Raw genomic sequence first — 15,767 nt, 5'->3', positions numbered from 1 at the left:
CAGCAGACTAATGAAATTTTCACCGGATACGTGTAGAATGTTCTTAAATGTTACTATAAATTTCAAAAAAAAGCCTAATGCAATTAGTTCACTTACAATGGATATTTTTTGAAAATACATAAAATTTAAGTTTTCAGATATTCAGGTGAACTTTTCTCGGTAACTATTTGAGATAGAATTGTTTTGTTTCTTCTATGTGAATTTCTGAAACTACCCTAAAGGTGGGGAACAAAATTTGGTATTATTTCAATTGACACTATTTCGATTATTTAAATTAACATTAGCAAACACCTATGCGAAATAAATTAGGAAAAATAGAACAAATATTTTACTAAATAATAGGTCATTTTAAAAATATTTTCTTTCAGTATATCACATATCTTATATCCAATCTAAAAGTTTAGTACATGTAGATTTGTAATTGTATGAGTAATTCAGGTAGGATTTTCACTACGAAAGAAAAGATACCCGGTATCAATAATCCGACCAGGTCTTAAGGTGAAATTGTATATATTTTCTAAAAAAAAATTCAATGAAAGTAAACTAATAGCATTAGAATTTTTTAAATGTATAACATCAGTTAAGAACATTTTACATGTATGTGGTGAAAATTTCATTAGTCTGTTGTGAACAGGAGTCCAGCTGTATTAGTTTGAATTCTGCCCAAAGCTGGCTGCATACTGTTGGCAATTACCTTCCTTCTATCTCATCGCTCCAGCTCGGAGTGTTTTAAAAATTCGTCTTAATACACAGTTCACCATAACATACAACACAACAGAACACACTGCAAACCAGTACAGAAACATGAAATAGAGAATACATTGCCCCACATGACCCTTTCTGGGTAAGGGCAGTAGCATTTATCTACGGTATACCCTGTCGTATAAGAGGCGACTAAAAGGCGTAACAGAAGCATGGGTTGGTGACGACGGTTTCCCTAGCTCAGTCTGATATCGCTTTCACATACTTGGGTCCGGCTCCTCGTATTCATCTTTTCTATGCGACCTCCTTTGGCCAACTCTTGTTCTTTCCCGACCCCGACTCTATTAGTTTGGGAGTCCTAGGTAGTCGTTCATTTTAACGCCCTTCGTGATCCTTCGCTTTCCTTTGCCGATATCTCCATTATTCGAAGTGTCAGTCCTCTTCCATTTCCCCTTCGATTAGTGTTAATAGAGGAAGGCTGCCTAGTTGTACTTCATCTTAAGATAATCACCTACCGGGATGAGTGGCTCATACGGTTGAGGTGCTGGCCTTCTGACCCTAATTTAGCAGGTTCGATCCTGGCTCAGTCCGGTGGTATTTGAAAGTTCTCAAATACGAGAGTCTCGTGTCAGTAGATTTACCGGCATAACTCCTGCGGGACTAAATTCCGGCACCTCGGCGTCTCCGAAAACCGTAAAAGTAGTTAGTGCGATGTAAAGCAAATAACATTATTATTATTATTATTATTATTATTATTATTATTATTATTATTATTATTATTATTATTATTATTATTATTATTATTAAAATAATCACAACCATCAACACATGGGGGTGGCGTCAGGAAGAGCATTCGGCCGAAGACGGGGCCAAGTCCATATGTGCAACAGATCGCGACCCCATCAGGTGTATATGAAATGGCATATGGCTTTTAGTGCCGGGAGTGTCCGAGGACATGTTCGGCTCGCCAGATGCACGTCTTTTGATTTGATGCCCGTACGCGACCTGCGCGTCGTGATGAGGATGAAATGATGATGAAAACGACGCATATACCCAGACCCCGTGCCAGAGAAATTACCCAATGACGGTTAAAATTCCCGACCCTGCCGTTAATCGCACCCGGGACCCCTGTGACTAAAGGCCAGCACTCTAACCATTTAGCCATGGAGCCCGACCCCATCAGGTGTGTAAAGGTGGCAGAAGATGGAGATAGAAATTCCAGGCTTGGGGTGAAGTAAAGTCGTGCGCGGGTGTAGCGTGCTAGCCTATTCCCCTCCCAAATTGCATGTCCCTGATTAGAATCCCGACGACTTCAGGTAGGATTTTCACTACGAAAGAAAAGACACCCGGTATCAAAACCCCCGAACAGTCCTAAATCAAGGCTGGGTGCTCTGTCGACCCCAGATAAGCATGGAAGGTTGACACTGAAGTAAAAAGAAATATGTATTCCAATACAGCCTTAGTAGAGGTAACGATGAAGGTACAGTATGTGTATCTCTTAGTCCCGTTTCCTGATACAGGGTTGGAGATTTTTACGGCCGGATGCCCTACCTGAAGCTAAGCTCAGTTGAGAAGCCAATGAAGATAAAATGAATGATGGTGAATGACACTGGGTAAGGAGGTGGAAGAAATGGAGGCCTATGTATAGGAACTGCCCCGGCATTTGCTTGGAAGTGAAGATGGGAAACCATAGAAAAACATTCTCAGGTCAGCCGATGATTGGGTTCGCACCCACTCGTCTCCCGAAGGCAGAGCTTGGTTCCGCAGCCGTAGCGCGTTAACATGCGCGGCCACTCCGGTCGCTAGAGGTAACAATGAATATGTTTATAAATTTCTAACGTGAATAATTTAGAAATATAAAATACACTGACTGACATAGCAAATGCAACACCAAGGAGGAGTGGTTCGAAAGGGATGAAAGTTGGGGAAAAAACAGAGTCGGCACGGAAGAATAATTGATGTTTATTTCAAACCGATATGCAGGTTACACAATGCGCACGGCATCGACTCAGTAGGATGTAGGACCACCGCGAGCGGCGATGCACGCAGAAACACGTCGAGGTACAGAGTCAATAAGAGTGCGGATGGTGTCCTGAGGGATGGTTCTCCATTCTCTGTCAACCATTTGCCACAGTTGGTCGTCCGTACGAGGCTGGGGCAGAGTTTGCAAACGGCGTCCAATGAGATCCCACACGTGTTCGATTGGTGAGAGATCCGGAGAGTACGCTGGCCACGGAAGCATCTGTACACCTCGTAGAGCCTGTTGGGAGATGCGAGCAGTGTGTGGGCGGGCATTATCCTGCTGAAACAGAGCATTGGGCAGCCCCTGAAGGTACGGGAGTGCCACCGGCCGCAGCACATGCTGCACGTAGCGGTGGGCATTTAACGTGCCTTGAATACGCACTAGAGGTGACGTGGAATCATACGCAATAGCGCCCCAAACCATGATGCCGCGTTGTCTAGCGGTAGGGCGCTCCACAGTTACTGCCGGATTTGACCTTTCTCCACGCCGACGCCACACTCGTCTGCGGTGACTATCACTGACAGAACAGAAGCGTGACTCATCGGAGAACACGACGTTCCGCCATTCCCTCATCCAAGTCGCTCTAGCCCGGCACCATGCCAGGCGTGCACGTCTATGCTGTGGAGTCAATGGTAGTCTTCTGAGCGGACGCCGGGAGTGCAGGCCTCCTTCAACCAATCGACGGGAAATTGTTCTGGTCGATATTGGAACAGCCAGGGTGTCTTGCACATGCTGAAGAATGGCGGTTGACGTGGCGTGCGGGGCTGCCACCGCTTGGCGGCGGATGCGCCGATCCTCGCGTGCTGACGTCACTCGGGCTGCGCCTGGACCCCTCGCACGTGCCACATGTCCCTGCGCCAACCATCTTCGCCACAGGCGCTGCACCGTGGACACATCCCTATGGGTATTGGCTGCGATTTGACGAAGCGACCAACCTGCCCTTCTCAGCCCGATCACCATACCCCTCGTAAAGTCGTCTGTCTGCTGGAAATGCCTCCGTTGACGGCGGCCTGGCATTCTTAGCTATACACGTGTCCTGTGGCACACGACAACACGTTCTACAATGACTGTCGGCTGAGAAATCACGGTACGAATTGGGCCATTCGCCAACGCCGTGTCCCATTTATCGTTCGCTACGTGCGCAGCACAGCGGCGCATTTCACATCATGAGCATACCTCAGTGACGTCAGTCTACCCTGCAATTGGCATAAAGTTCTGACCACTCCTTCTTGGTGTTGCATTTGCTCTGTCAGGCAGTGTATATAGGCCTCAATGTTAAAAATCCTTGTTTCTGGACACAAAAAGGAATCGTTTTCCAAAAGTCTCGTTGTTTTCCATCGTTTTTTATCTAAAAACGTAGTCATCAAATTGAGGTAAAAATCGTGCTTCAAAGGGTAATAAAGACATCTCCACAGTTCGTACCCGAAGGAACAGTTCCTTTAGTAGATCGCATCACTTGAGCCTTACGTTAGCAGATTCACTTCATCAGTATATGGAAGACCATGTAAATTAATTTCTTCAGCCCTGAGGTGAAATTTGAGTCATTAATTCTCCAAAATATCAAGGCTATTGAACTCGAACAGATACACATTAGGATATGATAGCTAAGCTTCCCAAATTTGAAAATGAAAAATGGGCTATTGATTATTGAATTATGTAAGTTAGGTCAGTTCCAGTTGAATCGTCAGTGTCGATAACTTCAGTTCAGAGAATCTGGGTTCGATTCCTGGCCAGTTCTGGGATTTTATCCACACCACCTACAATCCTGCTATCCAGCTAACTATCTGCAGGTGATGGAGTGTATCGCGGTCGGTGTGATCGCCTCTCCAATCATATTTCCAGCCTATTTCCGTACATGCCGTGAAGGTCCCTGGAGGAGTAGAGATTTATGTTATTCGTAACTGCTTCCGGACTAAGTGGGAGGGAGTGATCAACCCATTTATGGTCTCGCCTGTTGCCATTTCTTGATTAATGCAGTAACTTCCCAACTGTCTTTTGGGACAGGCAAGAGCAAAATACGGCTTTCATCAAAGGACCAGTCTCACTGATGACTGTGACAATATGGAAGCTGTTGAGGTGTGGGTGGTGCTGAGTAATGACATTCGGAGCACAACTTGTGTGTCTGAGTGTTGTGAAAGGTGCTACTCATAGGGCTGGTCGTGATGCACTAGCACTTTCTGGTCCAGTCAGGAGAACAATGAAAAACTATCTCACTCCTCATTCTAGCTAGTATACTTCATGTTGGTGCCGCCACCCCGATTTCTATGCTTCCCTTTAACCACATAACCTTTGATGGTTCCATTTAAGAATACAACCAGCCTTCGGGCAGTTAACCTAACAGAAAGAGATTCCTGGGGTACGCTGGGTGAACTCCAGACAATGTGACTCTTGCAAAGCAGAAGACTAATTTCAAAAAGTTTCGGTTTCCTGGCGAGGAATCACACCAATGACCAATGACACCAATGACACTGGGCAACCAGCCTCCTCCTACCACCCCCACCCCCACCCCAACAACATTACCCCCCATAAACATCTCCCCAATGAATCATTTTCACGAAGCTAAGTGATCCCGTTCCCGATCCTGAATACAGTAACAAAACTATCAAATACAATCCGTGGTACATGCATTTCGGTCCTTGAACTGCCAAGACAACTGCTGCCCAGCCAAATGGTGAAGTGTCACGTGGTATCAGACAGGCCCTTCTTCTTCTTATTCTTATTCTTCTTCTTCTTCTTCTCTTCTTCAAGTGATGTCTCTTCTCAGAAGGTCGGGTACCATTGTAGAGATTCTTACTTTAGATGATGCAGCGTGAAACAGCTCTATAGTGGAGCAGCTGGACCTAGTTTTCACACCATCAATCCAAGAAATGCGTCTTCTTCCTGGTCTTGTTTTGCCTTGTATCTTCCCTTGAATGATCAGCTGCAGTAGATGATATTTCTCTCCTCGCATCGCATGACCGAGATACTGGAGCTTTCTGATTTTGACAATACAATATTTACTATTTCCTTTCTCTTTCCAATTCGTCTCATTATCTCATCGTTTGTGAGCTTATCTGTTCAACTCAACCGCAGTATCCTTCCGTATGTCCATAACTCAAAATGCCTCTAATCTGTCCATTTCTCTTTCCTTTATGGTCCAGGTCTCAACTACATGGAACAAGGTGGAGAAGACGTTACATCTCAGAAGTCTAACTTTTATATGTAAACCAAGGTCTCTGCTACAGAGCTTTCTCCTCATTTAATTCAATGCATTGACAAACCCTTAGTTGGTCTGGAAACCCTCTTCTCTCGACTGACCGAGAATCGAGCGCGAGGTCTCCACGTAAGAGGCAGGCTCGCTACCCCTCCACCACAGGTTTGGCATAAGGGAACTATCACAGGACGTTATTCTAACGCTCTAGTGTCTCCGCGATCGTATTCTTAGGAGTTAAGCCGCTAATTTTTTTTGTTAGTGGCTTTACGCCGCACCGGACACAGATAGGTCTTATGGCGACGATGGGATAAGAAAGGCCTAGGAGTTGGGAGGAAGCGGCCGTGGCCTTAATAAAGGTATAGCCCCAGCATGTGCCTGGTGTGGAAATGGGAAACCACCGAAAACCATCTTCAAGGCTGCACTATCTCCTGCATGCAGGCTCATAGCCGCGCGCCTCTAACCGCACGGCCAACTCGCCCGGTAAGCCTCTGATCAACAGAGCAATACGTCTATACGTTCACCCTGTAAGAAAAAGTAAATGTGCAACAAGACGTTCACACAGACGCTTCAACTACGTTGTAGTCTAACAATTAAATTTACCAACCGTAAGTATACAAGTTATTAGTAGGTTATAATTTTTACGTAAGCATACTATATTCCCAGTCGTTCATCAATAGTTTTCTTGCATCCTCAAGACTTATAAAAGCTTACATATTAGGCAAGTTAATATGAATAAGCGAGTGAACATATTCAAGGTTGAACCAAGCATTATGCATAAAAAATTAATAAGAATTTATGACCAATTAGAAGCGAACGTGTGTCACGAATGCTAATTAACATGTCATGATTGGAGAAAATGTGGTTTCCTTTTGCAGAAATGACTTCTGACAGATGTAGGGTTATGGCACTAGTACAGTCTTCACGACTTACTCTCTTCTTATCCTTCTAGTGCGGTCTCCTTACAGAAGATAAGCGATCATCATGGGGCAACATTCCCTATTTTGTGTTCCCACACCACAGCTGCCGACCCCTCGGTGTACGGCTAAAGTGCTTGCCTCTTACCCAGAAGCTCCGGGTTCGATTCCTGACCAGGTCAGGAACTTTTAACCTGGATCTGAGGGCTGGTTCGAGGTCCACTCAGCCTACATGATTACAATTTCAGGAGTTATCTGACGGTGAGATAGCGGCCCCGGTCTAGAAACCCAAGAATAACGGCCGAGAAGATTCGTCATGCCGACTGCAGAACATAATAATAATAATAATAATAATAATAATAATAATAATAATAATAATAATAATAATAATAATAATAATAATAATACTGTTATTTGCGTTACGTCCCACTAACTACTTGTACGGTTTTCGGAGACGCCGAGGTGCCCGAATTTAGTCCCGCAGGAGTTCTTTTACGTGCCAGTAAATCTACCGACACGAGGCTGTCGTATTTGAGCACCTTCAAATACCACCGGACTGAGTCAGGATCGAACCTGCCAAGTTGGGGTCAGAAGGCCAGCGCCTCACCCGTCTGAGCCACTCAGCCCGGCCGACTGCAGAACAAATCGCAATCTGCAGGCCTTCGTGCTAAACAGCGGTCGCTTTGTAAGGCAAGGCCCTTCGGGGCGCTGTGCCATATTTTTCCTTCTTCATATCAGAGTTGTGGCATCGTGGAAGTCGAACCACTGTCGGAGGTTCCACATTCACGATAACCTTCTTGCAATCGGAACACAGTGGTTTCGAACCCTCACTCTCAGCAGCCCTGAAGATGGTTTTCCGTGGTTACCCATTTACACACCACGCAAATGCTGGGGCTGTACCTTAATCAAGGCCATGGCCGCTAACTTCCCAATTCTAGCCCTTCCCCATTTTTGCGGCACCGAAGACCTTCGATGTGTTAGTGCGACTTTATACCACTAGCCAAGAAAAAATAATAAAAAATAAGTCAACAAAAGGGGGGTGGGGGGGCAACAGGGCGCTCAAGAACCGTCGCTACAAACGAGAATCATGGACGACTCCTCCAACAGATGTTACAGTCACCAAAGCCTAGTCTACCACGAACATCGCTGAAACTCTGTTTGAGCGATTAGTCTAATCGGCGGATGTTGAAAGACCCGGGTAGAATTGCATATCGCATTCCAGGTGCTCAGCGTCTAACAGAAAGGGATGAGCGAGCTCGATTACAGTACTGCAGTCGGGTGTTGAGGATGCAGATTTCTTTTGCACCACATGGTTTTCAGATGAAAGGCATATTTATCTTGATGGCTACACGCACCGAAAAACAACTCGTTTTTTAGGGTTTGAACGGCATGATGTTGTTATACACAAACCTCTACACAGTGCGCGGGTTATGACTTGGTGCGCAGTATCGTGTCGTGGAATATTGGTCCCTTATTTTTTTGAGGATGCTGCACGGAATCCAAAAATGTGGACCAGGTATTCTTTAGAGATCTCATTAATATCTCTTTCGTGCAAGATTTGCACCGGTTTTTTGTCGCGCCAGTAACTTAGCCCTCCAGAGACAATGAATATAGGAAGATGGAGATACAATCCACACCACGGGGAAGTCACTCACCCTTCTACAAAGACACTTTGAAGAACACTTAATTTCTCGTGGAAATACATTCCCGTACCAGACCCGCTCCCCGGATCTCACGACCCCAGATGCCTACATATGGGGAATATTGAATGAATCAGTTTTCAAGACGGATACCCACCTAAAAATATTCCCGAATCACGCGAGAAGATAACATCTTTTTTTTGTCCTTACACCAACCTTTGTTCATCAACATGTTCAATAATCTTCAGAAACCTTATGAACAATGTGCGGCACGTGATGGTATATAAGTTGTACACATATTATACCAACACAATTAAATAATATTTGTTGAATGAATCAGTTTTTAAATCATATAATTGTACAGTGCAACGACCACTAATCAAGAATTTACGGCGAACACAAACGAAGCGCACATAGTGAGCTGGCGAGAAAGACAGGCTGTATTCGCTACTCAAGGGCGAGCAAGGAGCTACCTGGCGGGAGACAACAGCTTCTCTGCCCTATCCTCTGTCATGTAAAGCTCGGTCGTTAGTAGAGTTCTGTATTTGCGCTAGTAAGATACGTAAGTTACTTGATGCGCTCAGTGATTTTGATTATAAAGTGCACAGTAACTATTAACCACCATAGTTTAAGTACACAATTGAGCAAAGAGTGTTTGTTGTTGAAACGTCTATACATATAATTTCAACGTGTAACAAAACTTTCTGAGAAAACCTATCAAAAGAAAAGTCTACATATCAGGATTACTAGAAAAATAGTGTTTCTTTCATTAAGGCCTTTATTTGCGTGAAATTGCCACTTATTCGAATAATGCTTAGGTCATTACAGTTAACTGTATTCGCCGGTAGATGGCTCTATGAAAGTTGTCTCCGCTGATCTTTCTACGCCAGCCCGATAGAGGGTTCTATGAAAATTGTCTATGCAGATCTCTCTTAGTCCGATAGATGGCTCTGTGACATCAAGTTATCGACAGAATGTAAGTCGTTGCTCCGTGTTGGTTCTAATGAGCGATGTTAGACAAAATTATAGAATTAGAAGTCAGTACAGGTGCTTCCAAGAATCAGGTAATTTATCTATCTAGGACTGGTTTAGAGTCTACTGACAGTAACCTGCCTTTCAAATTCAAAGGGAGGCAGTTCCCGTCACGTCTTACTTTCGCAATAACCATTGACAAAGCGCAGGTATTTACTTATCTCGGTGCGTTTTTAGCCATGGTCAGTTATATGTAGCATTTAGTAGAGTTAAAGCTGCGAGGGATGTCAAAATTAAAATTATAACTACACCATATAAGAGTCAGTTCTCCGAAACTGAAGGGTATTTTACAAAAAACATAGTTTACAATGAAATACTAAAATCAGTTAATGGATAGGACATACAAATGCAATCATTTACAGTCAAGTGTAGCCTACCTTATTGAAGTGATTCATGACTGTTATAAGCACGTACAAGACGATTATGATAGGGAAATTGCCAAGGTTCAAAAGTGCCATATTTATAGTCACAAGGGAAGTGTAAATTTAAAAGCAAATAAATGGTCTTCCGGAGTTCAGTATATCGTCGCTGCCGAGACAAAACCTCCTATGTGAAATATATATATATTTTTTTTGCTAGTTCTTTTACGTCGCACCGACACAGATAGGTCTTATGGCGACGATGGGACAGGGAAGGGCTAGGAGTGGGAAGGAAGCGGCCGTGGCCTTAATTAATGTACAGCCCCAGCATTTGCCTGGTGTGAAAATGGGAAACCACGGAAAACCATTTTCAGGGCTGCCGACAGTGGGGTTCGAACCTACTATCTCCCGAATACTGGACACTGGCCGCACTTAAGCGACTGCAGCTATCGAGCTCGGTGTGAAATATTTTAGCTTGGAACTTTGGCCGGTAAGGTTCTGTCATCTAAGGTGCAATATTGTGTGAGTATTGTCACGGCATTCTCGCTCTTCATGATGTATGTGCTGCGGGTCAGTATATCTCCAAAAATATTATCACATAGGAGGTTTTGTACCGGCAACGACGATATTTTCCATTACTCTTCTCGCGCTTCGTTTATCATAGTTTCATTTTTAGCCCTTGTTCGCAGCTTTTGCTCTGATAGGCCACTAGTATTGTTTTTTAATGAAATCGTTCGAGAGGTGTGTGGGGAAGTGTTGCAAACTATCACTAGAAGTGGCTATACCATCAAAACAATATTTCCGAGCTTTTATTTTAAACAGAAAGTATATCGGCACACTCGGTGTACAGCTGAGGCCCCGGAAAACAAAATTAAGTAGGGCTCGGAAGTTGAGGAAAAGTCATTTTTTTCTCGAGTGTCCGAAAACGAGGTCCTATATAATGTATATTCATTCTGGGTCATTGTAGGCCAGAAAAGTGTGGGTTTTATAACGGCCGACAGGACTCGTCGCGCTGACCACACGACACCTCGTAATCTGCAGGCCTTCGGGCTGAGGAGCGGTCGCTTGGTAGACCAAGGCCCTTCAGGGCTGTAGTGAAACGGGGTTAGGTTAGTTTAGGTCTTAACGGCTTTTCTTTTGCAACTTAATCTTCTTTCGACCACATTTGTTCTGCCCATTCTCAATTCGAATCATCATAGTTCATCCATTACCTCTTAAATATTTTTTCTGCAGTAAGACAAGGAATGAAATGAAAATGAAAGGAAAAATGAAACTAATGCTTGGAAAAAACCAGGGTATCAAGTTATGTGCAAGATAAGTGAAATATTGAAAGGTGGAAATTTTGATGTGAGTGTTTTCGAAGAGGAAGATCTCACTTGCTTCAAGTACGAAACCTTAACATCCGTTGATGTGGACAGAAGATTCTTGATGTTTTGCAGTGTGCTCTCCGAAAATCGACGATCCTTTACATCGTAGTTAAGTTTCTTGCATTCGGGAGAGAGTGGATTCGAGCCCCACTGTCGGCAACCCTGAAGATAGTTTACAGTTGTTTCCTATTTTAAAATCAGGTAAATGATCTTAATTAAGGCCATGATCGCTTCCTTTCTTATCCTATCGTCGCCATAAGTTCTATCTGTGTCGGTGCGACGCAAGGCAAATTCAAAAAAGTATTTACTTTCACTCAAAGACAGACTTGCGCCTACAGATATTTCATTTCATTACATTATTATTCGATCGCGAGTTTCGGCCTACATTGTACATCTAAAACAAATATAGCCAACATTTAATCGATTCACCTCGCTAGGCTTGTAATTTTCTGTTATCACGGACACTTTTTGCCTCAGTCCACTCATGATGATGTTATGCACCACTCTACAGATGTGCTGGTGAGCTTCTATGACCCCGATGTTTCAGTGCATGGATGCATGCAACACTACACGTTGTAATGAATACTGACAACCTATTGAACTAAGTCTGAAGGTATCAGTACAATCAGGTCACCTCTCATTATCCACTTGTTTCATATGAATGATAATTTAATCCTGCCCAGTTTAAAATCCCTTTTCGTAAGGATAGTAGTATACTAAGTGAAACCGAATCAAGGTGCAGGAAAGCTAATGCAGTGAACTGGCAGTTGTGATAAGACAGAAGTCAATTCTCGGACGACACTTCGCTGTTCGGGAGTGAAAACTGTGTGAACTATGGATATCTTATTCATAATTTGGAAGCAAGTAGCGAGAATCAGCAGTGAATTGGCAGTTGTGATAAGACAGAAGTCAATTCTCGGACGACACTTCGCAGTTGGGGAGTGAAAACTGTGGGAACTATGGATATCTTATTCATAATTTGGAAGCAAGTAGCGAGAATCATTGTTGGTACAAACTTGTGGAAACAATGGCAGGAGGGTTTTTGAAATGAGAAGATAAACGCGGTGATACGAATAAACTCGATGGATGGAGCTGTACCCAAAAACAATCTCTTTTTTATGTTTTTATATAATTTGCTTTACGTCGCACCGCACAGATAGATCTTACAGCGACGATGGGACAGGAAAGGCCTAGAGGTGGGAAGGAAGCAGCCGTGGCCTTAATTAAGGTACAGCCCCAGCATTTGCCTGGTGTGAAAATGGGAAACCATGGAAAACCACCTTCAGGGCTGCCGACAGTGGGGTTCGAACGCACTATCTCCCGGATGTAAGCTCACAGCTGCGCGCCCCTAACCGCACGGCCAACTCGAAAGCAATCTTCGGCGGTGGTATAATATGAGGCGAATGGTTATATAAGATAATAATCGACTCAGTCGTGAAGGGTAAGACAAGTAGAGGATTACCAAGGCGATAATTAGTAGACTCTGTAATAATTATTTAAAGATAAGGTATGTGGATCTGAACGAGGCCACAGAGCTAGTTGCAAACAGGCCCTTAGAAAATTCGCAGAAGCTTGCAGACGAAGACATATAGTATGTATGTTTCGTTATTGTTGTTTAAACATCTAGATCACTGGCCCTGTTTCATAATTGATGTGAACAATTCCAGTGGAACAGGAATGCATAGTGATGATATAAAGGTAGGACTTGCGCAGTAACTTCCTTTACTAATCGATACAACTCCTATCATTATTATTATTATTATTATTATTATTATTATTATTATTATTATTATTATTATTATAAAATAACTTAATAATAAATTTGATTGACATGAAATATTGTGATTAACTGTTCAACAATTCGAATAAGCTGTTATATTACTAATATGTACATGATATATACAAACCAAAAATAGAAATGGAAGGAAATAAATGGGTTAATCACCCTTAACCTGCCAAGTATTTCATTTAATAAACGTCTTACCTTCATAACAAGGAAATTCCGCAGTAATCACAAGGCAGGTAGAACAATCTGAAACAGTTCAAATTTTACAATTAGTAAATGATCTCAAATTAGTAAAATGTAATTACGATAACAACCTTCTACCGAGAGTGTTTAATACTTGTTACGAGCCGAGTTGCTTAAGCCTGTATTTTGAAAAACTCATTATCGCCAGCCCTCAATATACTTTTCCATGGTTTCTAATTTTCCATTACAATTGTCAGATTTTTACCTTTGGGAAGGCTACGGTCGCTTAATACCGAATTATATTCCAGCATCAGCGAAAACTTACCCGTATTATTGAACTGTTAAAGAGTTAGGTTCTTCATAATAATAATAATCATAATAATTTTTACGTCCCACTAACTACTTTTATAGTATTCAGAGTCGCCGAGATACCGAAATTTTGTCCCACGAGAGTTCTTTCACGTGCCAGTAAATCTACCGACGCGAGGCTGAAGTATGTGAGCACCTTAAAATAGCACCGGACTGAGCAAGGATCGAACCTACCTACTCGAGCTCAGACGGTCAGCTATCTACCACCTGAGTTACTCAGCCCCAGTACCGTCTCCTTACAGATGGCTGGCGACCATGAAACATTTTTTTTTCCTATTTTACGTTTCCCGTATCATAGTTGCCGCATCGTAGATGTCGAACCACTACCGGAGGTTCAGCGCCCAGCACAATCTTCTCTACCCACATCCACGTTCTCCTCATACCTGGTGTTCAAAAATTGAAACACAAAAACCTCGAATATGAAAGCACCTTCGAGAGAATTTCCAAATAGGTGACGATTTTATACCCTTGCAGATTAACCTTGCGAAAGGTCGATAGAATCGGTGCCCGCAACACTGTAGAATCCCCTCGTCAGTATCGTTACACGTGACACGCGTAACCACACTTCAAGAACTGGGCGGTGGTCGCTTTCAATGGAGCACAGTCCTTTAGGTCTACTTGAGAAATTACCTTGTTTAATACTTTTTTGGCCTGCCTGCTGCCTGAATTATTCAAGGCTAAAGCTGGTTGGTATAATTCATTTTTTATCAACATTTAGCAAGGTACGAAATGTCTCATTTAACATCGAAAGGCAATCAAGCGGTTGAAGCCACTTTTGTTAACGACGTTCAGAATATAAACAAGACAACTCAATTTGATTCTTACCGGTGAGTTTTTTTAATTTTTGAATTATCTGGAATCTTGTGAATGTGAAAGGACGGAGAACAGTGAGCTCAGTAGGTTACCGGAAAAAGAAAAGATCTGGTTTTACCCCGGATTGAATGAATTTTTCTTTCTATCACGCGTAAAGGTTGTCCAGTGATTTAACAGTGGCCACAGTACTATTTTCTAAAACCTTAACGGACATTCAAGACTGACTGCATGAATAGTTCAAGATCATCAGGGGTTACATCGCGCATTCCTATCTACAAAATGTCACAGTAAAATTTGTCACAAATGGAACATAATAATTGCTTTTAGACAGTTGAAGTCTAAAATCTGCGGTAAATTGAGAAATACCGTCGTTATTCGAGAAATATGAATACATACTAAAGGCCTGTAGACAGGACTCCTTTATGTCATATTCCGCTGCTGGTGCCGTCTTTTGTTAATTTCTTGAGGTCCAGGGCTAGCACCGAGGAATGGGAGTGCTATGTCTGTGGGTGGATTCTCACTATCTTTGTCCATATGACTAGGGCGGCGAGTTCAAACACCAAAATGGAGGTCAACAGCATTCACAGTGTTGTTTCGTTCTTCAATGAGGCAAATGACCATGTTATAGTGTTGTGGCTTGAACTCTACGGAAAAACAACAAAGGACGCGTTCAACAACTTGGTGCTGCACATTACAGAGAAATATCGTAAGTACCACAAAAATGATTTTTGTTGAAAGAAAAATAGCATGATCCTTGGACCAATAAATATTTTTTATTTTTGTTCGAACGAGAATAGCATGATTTCTGGACCAATAAATCAATAGTCCTCAGAATTCTTCTTATGTACATTGGCCATAGCTTTTGTCGCCTATTAAACCTTGCATATCGCGATACAAGTCAGGAAATGATGTCATTGGCAGCTGAAGCAATTAAACGAAAGCAAAGAACTTCAGTGAACACAGACATCACACACGAAATTTCTGAAAGTGTAAGACAAACAAAAGGCATACGTGTGTTGCTGTGAGCGTAGCACCAAAAGTACTTGTAAAGTAGTAAAGTAGGTATACATAATATTCTCCAAAATAAAATATTTCTTAATTTACCGCAGATTTTAGACTTCAACTGTGTAAAAGCAATTATTATGTTCCATTTGTGACAAATTTTACAGTGATATTTCGTAGACAGGAATGCGCGACGTAACCTCGTCAAGCATTGGTTCCTCTTTACAGTTTTCTGCACTTTCCACTTCCTACAAAGTATTCCTTGCGATAGCATTCTTATTAAAATGTGTTGTTCTCGAAGGTATAATAATTTCGAATTTACTCAGGTTCTTCCAATGCTTATAGTCCGACTCGTTGGCCGAATGGTCAGCGTATTGGCCTTCA

The 15,767-nt window shown here is 42.6% G+C and overlaps 2 protein-coding genes across 2 annotated transcripts in view; one reads left to right on the top strand and one right to left on the bottom strand.

Moving 5' to 3' along the window:
• Nucleotides 1-15,767, bottom strand: part of LOC136872694 (peroxisomal leader peptide-processing protease) — a 1,469,308-nt gene that overhangs the window by 1,026,090 nt on the left and 427,451 nt on the right. Inside the window, exon 3 of the mRNA XM_067146518.2 lies at nt 13,215-13,262. The gene's annotated coding sequence lies outside the window, so the exon portion shown is untranslated. The remainder of the gene's footprint in view (nt 1-13,214; nt 13,263-15,767) is intronic.
• The window catches only part of ITP (ion transport peptide), a 435,567-nt gene that overhangs the window by 40,214 nt on the left and 379,586 nt on the right, over nt 1-15,767 (top strand). The gene's annotated exons all lie outside the window — the stretch shown is intronic.

This window comes from Anabrus simplex, chromosome 4 (assembly GCF_040414725.1).
Source record: "Anabrus simplex isolate iqAnaSimp1 chromosome 4, ASM4041472v1, whole genome shotgun sequence".
Classification (NCBI taxonomy): Eukaryota; Metazoa; Arthropoda; class Insecta; order Orthoptera; family Tettigoniidae; genus Anabrus; species Anabrus simplex.
The sequence above is the reverse complement of the archived record's forward strand: the minus strand, read 5'-3'. Positions and strand labels throughout refer to the sequence as shown.